This window comes from Ursus maritimus, unplaced genomic scaffold, assembly GCF_017311325.1.
Source record: "Ursus maritimus isolate PB19 unplaced genomic scaffold, ASM1731132v1 scaffold_28, whole genome shotgun sequence".
Classification (NCBI taxonomy): domain Eukaryota; kingdom Metazoa; phylum Chordata; class Mammalia; order Carnivora; family Ursidae; genus Ursus; species Ursus maritimus.
The window spans coordinates 28,723,980-28,738,050 of NW_024425341.1; positions in this window are offsets into that span (position 1 = coordinate 28,723,980).

Genomic DNA, 14,071 nt, shown 5'->3' on the forward strand with positions numbered 1-14,071 from the left:
TTTGTTTTATCTCTGGATCCAAGAAGCTTCACATGACAATAGCAGTTGAAAGCTTCCCAGGTAAAGATCCTTCAAAGAGTAAGCAACTCATGATAGGGAAGGATAAAAGTCAACAGTTTATACCGCTCAGTTGCTTTTAAGATTTTCATCAAATGCATCCCCTGCAGTTGAAACTTACTAGAGAAGCTTTCCAGCAGAGTTAAAAATCATAAAACAATGACAATGTTACCTTTATTTCTCTGAGCTTTCAGACAGGAAAAACAGCGACCGAACTGTGTATCAACTTCTTTCTTCCCCTTTTGGTGTTGGAAAAAAAAATCTCTTACCCTGAGGTACATGGCATTAGCCACAGTTTAAGCAAAAAGTTGTTAGTTTTTGTTACCAACTAGAAAAATGCAACTTTATTCTAAGAGTGTTTGTATTTCATGGATTCTGGTATGAATACGATACGTATTTACTCAAGGACAAAATCTTTCAAAACATAAAAGAGGAGTTCATTGCAATTTAAAAAATAAATATTAACATGACTTGAAAAGAATTTTTTACTAATACCTTTTCATCAGATGCCTAGAATTTGATTTTTTAAAACTTGTATGTATTATGGCAATGGCAATAGCATATTTTAACATAAGCAAAAATTAAGGGAGCTGGGGCACTTGACTGGCTCAGTTGATAGAGCGTGTGACTCTTGATCTTGGGGTTGTTTGAGCCCCATATTGGGTGTAGAGATTACTTAAAAAGAAATGAAATCTTAAAAAAAATTAAGGGAGTTATGTTTATTTTTGGGATGTTGCCATTTATGACCACGTGCTGGTGTTTGCTCCAAGACTACCAAAAGTAAAAGAAGGCTTCCTTCCATTCCTGCTTATATATGATATGATCCCTCTAGGGGGGTAAAGGTATGAAAGGAGCAGGTATGACAGTATCCTTAAAAAGCAAAGTACAGTTTGTAGCTACTTCACCAAAAAGGTAAAGAATGCTGTACAAGACTTCCTTTATATTATATCGTAAGCTAGTAAAGGATGAACTTAGTTCTTTTAGCTATTCACTGACCAGAAGCTTTGCTGTTAAATTGCCTTTTTGAGACGTAATCTTAAAAATTCCTTGATGTTGTCACTGAAAAGACACTGTCCTAACACTCACTGAGATAAACTATACAAATTTGGCTAAATTTCAACTGGGTTAGTTACATTTTGCCTACTTAAATTTTTCTGGGTATGATATGTCTCTTTATATGTGAATGCCATATTCTGCCGAATGATATTTAACATCTGTTACATTTTATTTCTTTTTTTACAGATTTATTTATTTATTTTAGAGAGTGTGCATGTGAGTAGGGGGAGGGGCAGAGGGAGAGGGAGAGAGAATCCCAAGCAGATCCCGGCTGAGCCCAGAGCCCAATGAGAGGCTTTATCCCATGACTGTGAGATCATGACCTGAGCTGAGATCAAGAGTTGGATGCTTAACCCACTGAGCCACCCAAGCACTCATGTTACATTTCATTTCTTTAAAGTTTCTGATTAGGAATTATCACCACATCAATTTCTGTGTAAATAATTTTGATTAGAATTAAATTTAAAATAAATTATGCCATTTTTTTATAGTCCCTAGAACATGGATAAATACATCCAAGATAAGTATATTCTACTATGGCTGAATTAATACTGAACTGCTATTTAAAAATTTTGTGAAGAATGAGCACTCAGTGCATTGGGCAGAGATGCTGAAGTACCCGCCGTCTTGTCGGTCCTGAGGAGAGTTCACATTTGAGGAAGCAGGCGTAATTACTCTACAAAAAGGACAAAAAGAATCAACAAGGAGCAGGATGGGCCCATCCATTCTTTTCATTGTCTTCTGTCAGAAATTAAAATGTTGCTGGGACTTTCATAGCTGCGGTGGTGACTTAGGAAATGAGCTTACATTTACTGTTTATCTCCTGGTAGGTGTTGACCCTGTGCCTCAGATTCCCCCCCACCCCCCAGCAATGCCACTAGATTTGTCAACTACGATGATTGCTTTTGGCAGTCCTCCACTGATGAGGTTTTAGAAGCCCTCCTTACATACAGTAGTCAGATTTCCGTGGCTTCTGGATCATCTCTTAGATTTCCTGTCCGTTAAGAGTTGACTGGGAACAGGGGCAGGGAGCTCTTGTGCCCTCTCCCCCATATCTCTGTCAGCTCTCCAGCCACTACAAAATGATGGGAAAAAAAGCAACGTTTTGAATGTAATGTACAATGTGCATGGAGGCATCTTTGCACACTGCCGTTTCTTTTGATCTGTAACATAAATGACACACAGACAGTGCACCTGCTTCTAAAATGTAACTTCAAGAGAAACGTTCTAGCCTCTTTCCCAAGACGCCTCCTGCCTCGGGCACTGTGATCTGGACGTTCCAGGTCTGGTGCAGCCTCTAAGTGGCCCCAGGGGCCGTGGACGGAACCAAGGGGAGCCAGAGCCAGAAAATGTTAGGGCGCTTCTCAGAAACGAATGTGAGATCCTCTGAGACTTCCAGAAGTGGGGAGAGACTTTGAGGGAAGGTAGGGTTGTGTGTTAGGCAGAGGTGAGCAAGCAAAAGCCAGTGGAATTGGAATTATTACTGTTAATAACTATTATGTAGAAAATGTAAGTGGTCCCCGCTGCTGACATTCTTAGTTAACTGTCAGGGCACCTGAAATGAGACGATCTCTCTCTCTCTCTCTCTCTCTCTCTCTCTCTCTCTTTCTCATCAGTGTGCACCACGGAGGGGAGAGTGATACTAATGTCGCATATTTAAGGCCACCGGGTGTTAGAACCAAGGTTCTCCAGCTTTAATGTGCTTCAGAATTTTCTGGATGGCTTGTTAAAAGCAACGGGGTCCACCCCCAGAGTTTCCGAGTTAGTAGGTGTGTAGAAGGGAATTTGTATTCCCTGAAGTTCCCGGGGGAGGCTGTTGCTGCTGGTCTGGGGATGGCATTCTGAAGACCACTGTGTTCATGGCAGAGATGCATGCCAGCGGCTGTAGCAAGGGACGTACCCAGCCCAGCTCCAGTCCCCGTTCTTCATGGAGTGGAGCAGCAGGGAGAACTTGGTTCCTGAGATTCTTTTGCGGCAAGAGCAGAGCCCAAGCCACTTTGGTCACTACTGTCATTTCCATTAATATTGAAAAGGTCAATGAGTTAAGGAAGTTGGAAACTCAGCTTTTACAGGTTAAACAGAGATGGAGAGCTCCCAACCGTGTTCTGGGGTCTAAAGCACCTAAATATTTTTAGCTTGTGCTACTGAAATCTTCCATATCCCGAGCTTCCTTTTTTTTTTTTTCCCCCTGTAGTGGGTTTAAAAAAAAAAATCTTTCATGGGACTCTCTTAATTACATTGCATATGGACTCACGTGGGTTCATTAGGGAGATAGTAATTTAATGGCAACCCCCAAACAATAAGGACTTTAAAACAAACCCTCGCGGAGACTGGAAACAGAGTCAAGCAGGTCCAAGGAGCTCAGCGGCAGGAATTCCTGGACTCTCCTTTTCATTGGTGCGGTGGGTGCTGCTTGGCGTTGCTTCCCAGCTACTCATTCGGTGACTTCGTGCTGGTAGCCTTCAGCTGTCCGGGTCTGGGGTGTTTACACCACGGAAACTGATGTATGGTCAAGCGCTGCAAATCAGAGATCTCTTCTCTGCCCTGTCTGTTAACGTGGTCCCAGCACATGGCTGCCTTTGTCCCCTGTCTGCTTTTCTGTCACTTTCTCCATCTTGTTCTACTTGACAGCTCCTTCTTTTTTAAGAATAGGATTTCTTCTTTTGCATCGTTCCTCTAACTTTACTTCAGTTTTAGTTCTGCTTGAAAAAAAATTTTTTTTAAAGATTTTATTTATTTGACAGAGAGAGAGAGAGAGACAGCCAGTGAGAGAGGGAACACAAGCAGGGGGAGTGGGAGAGGAAGAAGCAGGCTCCCAGCAGAGGAGCCTGATGTGGGGCTCGATCCCAGAATGCCAGGATCACACCCTGAGCTGAAGGCAGACGCTTAACGACTGAGCCACCCGGGTGCCCCTCTCCTTGAAAATTATCATGTGATTTTGGTAGATTCCAGAAAGACTGATGCTGTTATCTGCCCCCCCCCCATGACTCATGGAATAATCTGTGGGTGGGGTCTGTGGATCAGGTCCCATGTTTACATCCTCTGCATCCAAACTGGTGCATTTTACTGGACCAATATGTTATTTTGGTCCCAGTTAAATATTCTGTTCTGTTAAGCTCATTGGTTTTGCATTTGGATGTTCAGTACATTTTTTTTTTTTTTTAAACTGGTCCTATTTCATATGATAGAATTTACTGTGTTTGGGAGGCCTGGGTGGCATAGTCTGTTGAGAGGCTGCCTCTTGGTTTCAGCTCAGGTCATGATCTTAGGGTCCTGAGATGGACCCCCATGTTGGGCTCTGTGCCCAGTGCGGAGTCTGCTTGGGATTCTCTCTCCCCCTCCCTCTGCCCCTCCCACTTGTTCTCTCTCTCTCTCTCTCTCCCTCAAATAAATTAATTAATTAAAAAAGAATTTGCTGTGTGTTTTCTGCCTCCACTGAAAGACACTGATAAAAATGATGACCAGGATGGAGTTGGGGATAAGAAACACTAGTGCTAAATAAAGAAATAAATTGATGTAAGACTTTTTTTTTTTTTTAACAAAGTCTGTTTTACCTTGAGGATGGCTGTCTACTTAAGTACAGTACTATAGAAATATTTTGTAATCTTGCAGAGTTCAAGATCTGATGGCTCCCTTAAATTCCCTGACCAGAAGCTCAACGATAATTCTTTATTGCCAGGATCAAATTCCATCAGAGCTTCCTATGACCCCAGTTCCTCCCCCAGGCCTTCCCGTTTCCTTTAAACCCATGGTGATAGATCTCAGCCAGGCCTGCTGCACTCAGTCCCCCAGGCCATGTGGTGCAGAAGATAAATGACGGTCCATTTCCACACGGTGGTCATTAAAGTGTAATTACAATGTGGCTGTACATGCAGGTTGCCTACTCTTTATTTTATACTCTTTGGATAACACAGAAATATGGCATTGGGAGTATTTAAGAGACTGAACCTGTAAAATGGAAGTTAGAGTTGGGTAATTTGGCTTGTCAAAGTAGTTTGCAACCATAACAGGTAAATATGGCAAGGCTGGCTGGGGACTAAGATGCTCGGGGAGCTCCTTATTTATGGCTTTCCAGGTCCTAGCATGTCTCCCCCTTGGATGGACTGGAAACCATTGGTATAACCTGAGAGCATCTCCCACCAGGAGAAGGGGTGACGTGCTTACTGCACATCCCTGGCCTGATGTCATTTGGTTGTCTTTGCAAAAATCTCTGTCCTTCAAGCTGATTGCTTTAAAATGCAATTTACATAAAATTTGTGTATGAGAATGCTGATTTTCAACAAGCCCCAAAGTGAGTCTTTAGTAGAATTAACTCACCAATTCCACCTTCCACCATGATAGCAGCACTTGGTCATAATCTGTGTTTCCTTTGTATCTTCAGTTATTTCAACATCAGTTTAATAATTCTTCAGGCTCCTCCCAGTTGCTCAGTTTCCCAGACCCTGTGGACTTCTGTTTTTATTTCATATTGTCAGAAAAGAATGACTACCCTTTGGGCTTCCATCTTTCAAGTCATTGCTCAGGCTCTGAGATCTCCAACTAAGCTCTGTTTTCAGACTCTCAGTTCCGTATCTACCAAACCTTCCACAGTGCCTCCTAAATTCCCAATTTCCCACTCCCTTCTAACGAAGACCTTCAACTTCTAAAACTTTCCTGCTCTTCCAGTCTCTGCATGATTTTCTGGTCTCCCTTTTTATCCTAGGCTGTGTTCAGACCTTTTTCTTTGCCTTCCAGGCATCTGGACTCCTTTACCCTTCTCCATGCCCCCACCCCCCCAACCCCTTACACCCTTTTATTTACTTAAAACATTCCTGTGACTGCACTTGAGACACAGACCCACTGGAGACAGGTGTCGAGCATGCGTTTTGCTCATTCTTGTCCTTGCTGTTCAATCAGGCACATGATACTCAGAGTCCTTCCGTAGACCTGGGCTTATCATCTTCCTACCCTGGGAAGTCTCCTCCTGTACATTCATCCATGCACTGTCAGCTGAACAGTAGCTCACATCCAAGAGTGCAAATTCACTTACTAATTTTTCATCCAGCATAAAATGAACATCCTCAAGATGCATTTTTGCATAATTTGTAAAATGACTGATTTTATAAGCAAATGGACAATGAAGCAAGTGTGGGGAGTGTGATTTTCTCACAACCTTACACCATAATCATTTGCTACCTAATCGGATTACCCTTAGATTCTTATGTTTTCTCCTCAGATCTTTGCACCTTTTAGAGTATGGCATAATGCATGCTTTAAATACATTTCTAATCCAAACTCATGTTCATAGAATCAGTATGCAGAGAATCAGACTGTATTTCACTGAGGTCAGTGGTTGAATGATCTCCTTTTGTATAGGATGTGGAAAGACACCTTGTGATTATTTATAATAACCACACAATATTTATAGCTTTGGCTGTAGTAGCTACAGTACTAGTAGTTTGTAACCCTTCCGGTCATGTGGATAAAAGGAATGGGATAGTACTCTTTTATTAGTTGATAAAGTGAGAGGTGCCTGGGTGGCTCAGTTGGTTAAGCATCCTGACTCATGATTTTGGCTGGGGTCACTATCTCAGGGTTGTGAGATTGGCCTGGCCTCCGACTCCAAGCTCATTGTGGAGACGTCTGTCTCTCTCTCTCTGCTCCTCCCGCAACCCACACTCTTTCTCCTTCTCTCTCAAATAAATAAAAATAAAATCTAAGTTGATTAAGTGATAATTGCATTTTAGTATTAGTAGGAAAGAAAGCAGTAATGGTGGGAATTTTGTGTCCAGATTAAGATTGATACTTGTTTAGACTTTTTTGTTTGTGTTGGGTGGACATCTCTAAAAAATTGGCAGCTAGTACTTTTTAGTCATTTTCTTTTACCATATCTAAAAATTTGACTTTTAGTCTTTGGAAAGTAGATGAAAATATCAACTTGAAATATGGTATATATAATTTAGCATCCCTAGTAATTAGCATCTTTCTTTTTAAAATAGGAGTTATTTAATATCATGGAAATATTTTAATGGGATATTTTTTAAAATAAAAGACATCTTCTATTTAGAAGATAAAAAATTCTGGAGAGATGGATACAAGGTGTCATTTTTTATTCAGTTACGTGGCATCCTTCTTAGAGTTATTTTCCACAATTTAAATCAAGCTTATTTCTATCAAAATAACCAGCAAATTAGCATCAGCCAGCTAAGAGGGGAACAGAGATGAAGAGATTAGTTGAGTTTTAAGGACTCAATGGAAGAGGGAAAATTGTGTCATAAAGACATCATAATATAGATATCTGATTATTTTTATTTTAAATTTTACATAGGCTCTATGCCCAATGTGGGGTTTGGACTCATGACCCTGCGATTAAGAGTCGCATGCTCTACTGACCAAGCCAGCCAGGTGCCCTGATATCTGATTATTTTAAATAATGAACCCAGATTTCATGAGCCAAGGATAATAGGAACAAAGATACAGAAATGACTGTAGGTTACTACTAAGGAGTCACACTGTTACCATATAAAACAACAGAATAATGAAAAGCCACACAGCAGAACACTGAATTGACTTGAAGCCTGTGGGAACATGCTAGACTTGGTTACATAAGATAATTGATTTTTCAAATGTGTTTAGTTGAAAACACTTACTGATTTTTTAAATAGAAAATCCTTCCAGTGCCTGTGAGCGTTTCTTTTCATTAGACTAGATTCTCCTAATTGTAATATATAGGCTTTTTACCTTAATGACCCAGACATAAAGAATTCCAATAAATCATACAACTTCAGAGAAACAAATTAGACTCGACTCCAAAATTTTTGTGATGAAGTTTACAAACACAGGTTAATTTACAGTATCCATTAAGTGTCTTGTGACAGAAAGTTAGCCGTTAAGTCTCAAAGGGCATTTATGGAAAGATCCAGAATTCATGCATTGAAAAAAACTTTTCCAAGCTCCTGTTATGGGCAGGGCTGCTCCCCAAGTGATAGGCAGGATGCAGAGTTGAATAAAACATGGAGACTGCATTCAAGGAATATATAGTTTTAATGCTACATCTAGAACAGAAAATTGAGTCACTCAAGTGCAGAACTACAATTTTAACCAAGTGTTTTTATATGTTTAATTTGTAAGATGAAAATAGCCTAAACTTATCCACTACATCTGGAGCTTAAATCCAGACAGACAAATCTTTAAACATACAGGATGATAGCAATTTTTACAGTTACTTAAAACAGCAAATTGGTTTTTATATTCTTAGATTATGTAACTTGGGATATGGCTGTGCAAGATTGAATTTTCTGCTCCTATTGAAAAATTGCCTGCAAGTTAACCACAACCTAATTTGAGTCTAAGACAATTTTGACGCAGTCTAAATAATCTTAAAATGTTCAGAATGAGACTTCAATAAACTTTTTTGTAAAGAGATTAGGTTACAGAAGAACCTGCTGTCAGGTGGTCGTGGGATGGAGTATCTGTGTTTAGAGATCTCTTGTGGGTTGCATCCTTCCAGGGAGCAGAGAGAAGGAAGAGGCGTCATTGGTAAATGAGCAAGGAAACCTCTGATGGGAACAAGCCAGCCCCCATTTGTGTGGGGTGGATGAATATGATGACATGATTGCTATAATCTGAGCCCTGCCAACCCTTTTTAGAATGTTCTGTTTCTCCAACTGGGTATATATACCAGGCGGTGATATTCTGGATTATCCTAAATTTGAGGGTAAACAGTGTTTCTTCCTGGAAAATTAACATTATTGCAAGATGGGGGGATTTTAAAATTAAAATAAACACTCATTTTGCAGGAAAGTGCACTATTTGCATAAAATATAACAAATTTTCATTTGAAAAACCTCAAAGAAATTTCATGCTTCTAGCGGTCCTTTTCACTTTTCCGCTGATTCCAGTGGGCGTGCAGGTCGCCCCTCTGCTCTTAAAGGGACTTGACCGTCATGCTTCCTCACTTGGTCTTCACAATGACCCTGAGGTATTGATCTTGCAGGGTTGGAAAACAGAGACTCAGAGAAGGTAAGCAGTTTGTTGGCCTTCAGAGCTGAGAATCCAACTCAGCTATAGCTCCTTCTCGGACCTGCTTGTTGCCTCCTACGATTTCACAAGGACTTTTATCTCCAAGGACTTTTATCTCCATGACTTTGCTTAAATGCTGTAACTACTGTGGAGTAGGTCTTACAGGTATTATAATAATTTCCATTGTATAAAAGGTCAGAGCAAAGTTTGGTGATGATGTGACCTATGCACAGAAGTATTAAGTGTCAGAGCTGAAGTCAAACGCAGGGTTCCTGATGCCCAGGACAGAGACCTTTGTACTACACTGAAGCAGTCAACCAGAATCTGACACTGAGTACAGCCCCTTCAGGGCTCAGTCTGGAGACTCAGATCCATGCCAACTGACCAGACATAATTCTCATGCAAGTAGTGATAATTATAATGAATATTAGAATGATGCTTTACATTTTCAAAAGCTCTTTTTATATATCTTAGCTCATTCGATCATCCCAATAACCCCTGTGGCCAAAGAGTTCTGTTAGTCCATCTAAGAAATAGGAAAAGGAATTAACGTCTATTTAGCTTTTACTGGGCACAATGCTAACATCTTAAGATAGGCAATTGCATTTTATATGCATGACCTCATCATATTGTCATTATGATGGTCATTTGTGGAGAAGATTGAGGCTCAGAGGAGTTTATCATTCTTTGTGTATCTAGTGAATTTTGTAAAATGCAAATCAAGTAAAGTTGAGCAAAATTCCTTAATGCGCTCGTCAATGTCTTTTTCACTATACATTTATCTCATACAGTTATCTAGTGAAGCGTCCTATTCTGCCTTGCTCAGTTCTCACGGATGTCCCTGAAACAGATGATTTGTCCTTGCTAGTTCACCTCTTTTCAGGCAATGCAGGCCATCTTTCTCTTATTCATGAGGTAATTCCTTCCTCTGGAGGATGGAAGGAGAGAAAGGTTTCAGTTAGAATTACTTCCTTATGATTAATTTCCTCCGTCTCTTCTATCAGCATCTCTCTCTAGGGTATTTGAATATAACAGGCTGTTTATATCTCCAGGTGATTGTTAATACACATAAATTTTTATTCGCTGTGATTTCAAGCAATGAAACCAAGCAAGAGAGAGTGAGGAAGGTATTTGGGGCATCGACGATTCCTAAAAACCCACAGTACATAGATTAAGAATTGCTCATCTTTCGCATTCGCATGAGTTCGTTTGCCCTGTGACCTGCTCATTGACTGGACATCGGATGAGGGGTTTTCTCATTAAAGGTAATATGTAGGAAGGACCCAAGTTCACAGCATTCCCTCAGCCTCTCTGGGAAGAAGCAAATATCAAAAGAGTTAGACCAGGAATAGTCACACATTAAATGCACCAACGCTTTGATTCAATTTGATTTAAGTCAGATGAACACATCTGTAGCAAAATTATAGTGCCTGAGAGTCTCACTGAGCATTTGCGATTTTTTAGCAACATGTTTTACCTGTTTAGTAAAATAATTGATTAGATGCATTTATAAATCTCTGTGGTACACATGACTCTTAAAATGCTGAGTGCTTAGTGAGGAATGAGACTTCATTAACCACCACCATCACTGAGTGCCTTCGCTGCGCATGGGATCTCGGCAGTAGAATGGAGATCTGATAATTTATGACATAACTTCTGTTCTTATTTGACGTTTCTAGTCCAGTTGGACAATGACAAATAAATGAATAGGCAACTAAATATAAAGTTTATACAAGGGCCAAAAGAGTAGAAATAGACAAGAAATGCTCTGTGGAGTCTGTACAGAGTGGTGGTCGCTACCACATGGAGAACTTAGTTCATTTACTTCTGCGAATCATCTTATGACGGAGGTACCATATCCCTGCCTTACCAAGGATTAAGGCACAGAAAAGTTAAGCAACTTGCCCAGGGTCACAGTGGTCATCAGTGACGGAGTGTGGCCGCAGAGACGGGAGTCTGCCTGCCCACCTCAGGCTCTTCCCTTGTCTATGCCTGGCTGTGAAATGAGCAGGGACGGTGAAATGTCTATTTAAACTGTTTAATTTATTGAAGTTTGTCACAACACAAGTTCTTACAGACACATATATAGTATATGTGCTGCCGAAGCGAGCACTTACAGACACATATATAAAATGATACTTTAATTTAGAAACATTGCTTTTTAAAAAAATTTCCCAATTTCCACATAACCGTTTTTTCAAACTCTTTTCACGTATTTTTCACCACAAGGATCTTTATCATGATCAGATGCGTGGTTTTTAGAGCAGATTGCCTTTAATTCCACTAAGTTGTCTGAGATAAAGCACTTTTAAAAAATGTGTGTATGATGCTGTCGCTGGAAGATTTATCCCTACACAAAAGTACCCATTTCCTTTTTTTTTTTTTTCATTTGTTCTGTGGTTGTATTTTTGTGATCTCTACAATGTAACCACTTACGGTATGCATTTAAAAGTGATTCTTAAGAGTCTTTTCTTTAACATCTAGCAGTTGTCGTTGTGAGATCAAACCACCAGAAGAATGAGGACATTAGTGCTAACCTTATTAAAAAAAAAAAAAAGACTCCCTTTGGTGGTTTCTATAAGCCTCTGACATTAACACTGATAGAGGTCATTTCAGGCTATTGTGTCCTTCCCAAATAGTTCATTGTTGTTCCAAATTAAGTAACTGAGAGCCATTTCGCAATATGAAAGTCTTGGTGAGGACTTCATTCTAAGAGGGCCCTTTATGTGTGGGCAAGTATGGTAGCCCAGTGAAGGGATTTATTGAGACGATCGAGAGGGTAGGGGCGCCTGGGTACCGCAGTCGTTAAGCGTCTGCCTTCGGCTCAGGGCGTGATCCCGGCGTTCTGGGATCGAGTCCCACATCGGGCTCCTCCGCTGGGAGCCTGCTTCTTCCTCTCCCACTCCCCTGCTGTGTTCCCTCTCTCGCTGGCTGTCTCTCTGTCACATAAATAAAATCTTAAAAAAAAAAAGGGGAGGGTAAGATAAACATTTAATCTACGTGTGAAGGAAAAGAGTTACAGAAGGACACATGAAGAAGGAAGTTTTCAGACCTTTGTAACTGGTAAACATGAAGAAAAGGGTAAGAGGATATCTGAAGTCTCTCTGATGACCAAAGATAGCATACAAACTCTCCACATGTGATAGATATTCACGCTCACTACTTGTTTTTATTTTTATTTTTTTAAGATTTATTTTTTTATTTTAGAGAGAGAGTTGGGGGACAGGGCAGAGGGAGAGGGCCAGAGAGTCTCAAGCTGACTCCTGCTGAATGCAGAGCCCAATAGGGGGCTCAATTTCAGGATCCTGAGTTCATAACCTGAGCCAAAACCGAGTCAGACACTTAACCGACTGCTCCCCCCAGGCGCCGCATGTGCTCACTAATTGTAAATGTGAAGTTCATGGCTTGCTCAGTCACGTTTCCCTGATGCCCAAGCCTAAGCCCTTCTATGCTCTTTGCTTGGTAAAGCTCTCCTGTTTCTGCTTTGCCACATCACCTATTTTATGTGCGTTGCAGGCTATCTGCACCCCTGTTTAGAAAAATGATACATGGGATATAACTTCAAGGCAGGATTGGTACAAAAAATAAACCAATTTGTGTGTGTAAGATATGATTTTTGGCAGATACTTTGAATTTTTGGAGAATAACAAATTCGATAAAATGGGAGGGAGGCTGTTGATGGAATCTTTTCAGTCTCCAGTAGGTCTGGCCCTCCCCAGTTTAAGCCCTTCCTATCTTTGGCCTGGACAAGTACAGCACCTGCGCCTTTAGTGCGCCCCCTGCAGGCAATTTAGTGAAACTGCAGAACTTTTCACAATTTTTAAACAAATGTTAAAAAGTGATACTGTTTGTATTAAAAAAAAAAAAAAAACCCAAAACTAAAAAGAAAACCATGTTATGCATAGAGATTTTGGAAAAAGGAAAAAGAAAAAAAATAAAGAAAAGCAATTATCCCACACTTCATCACATTGACAGCTGCTAACATTTAAAAAAGTATTTCCAAGTATTTTTGCATATGCAGGATGTACAATTCTTTCATGTTTTTGAAGATAAGTATTGAGTTAAAAAATGTACCAGGGATTGTGCTACTCCCTTGAGATTTAAAAAAAAATAAGACTCCTGCCCTTTATGGAACTTGCTTTTAGTGTGTGAGACAGAGGATGGACGAGTGAAAAATAATTAAAACAATTACTAATATTATAACTTCTATGAAGGAAATGGGTTAAAATGAGCAATTAATCATGGGCCTATTTTGGAAAAGGCAGTAAAGAAAAATGGGTTTATGAGGAGGAGCCGTTTCAGACATCTCTTTGCAGGAACGGCATTTTACTTGTCTCTGGGGAAACAGTCCCATCCTGTGCATCGTCTGTGTTCGTCTTTCTGGCACTTGTGGCCCAAGCCTGTATATTCCACAATAATTACTCTGGCCACAATCATTACTTTGAAGATGGACATTTAACCCAAAAGGAAATTGAATTCCTGGCCTCCAGTTGGATCTATTGGGGAGGAATTTTCTCTTTCTTTGGGGGTAAGTTGGAAGGATATAACTGTGGAGCACCCCAGGGCCATGGGGAGTGAGAGCCTGTCTGAGAACGGAGCCTGGTGAAGAAAAGAGGGATGTTCCAATGACGTCATCTGGGCATCTGTGTGCAGTGGTGCCCAGTGAGATTTTCACTTACAGGATTCACGTCCCGTGACTGTCCCTCTCCCGCCTGCTTTTTAAAAATCTAATTCAGTTGATTTCGAAGATGATGTGTTTTGTATCTGATACGTTAACTTTGCAGTAATGTAGGTGATCCAAATTGGATCTCTCCATTCAGTTGTGATGATGTAGGACTGTGCCTTTGTGGTAAGAATGTGGCAAAATTATCCTGTTTGTCAGTTTATCTACATTAATAAGTCATAGTTTTAGTAATGAGTAGATAAGATTTTCTAGGGTGAGAATATACACCCACAT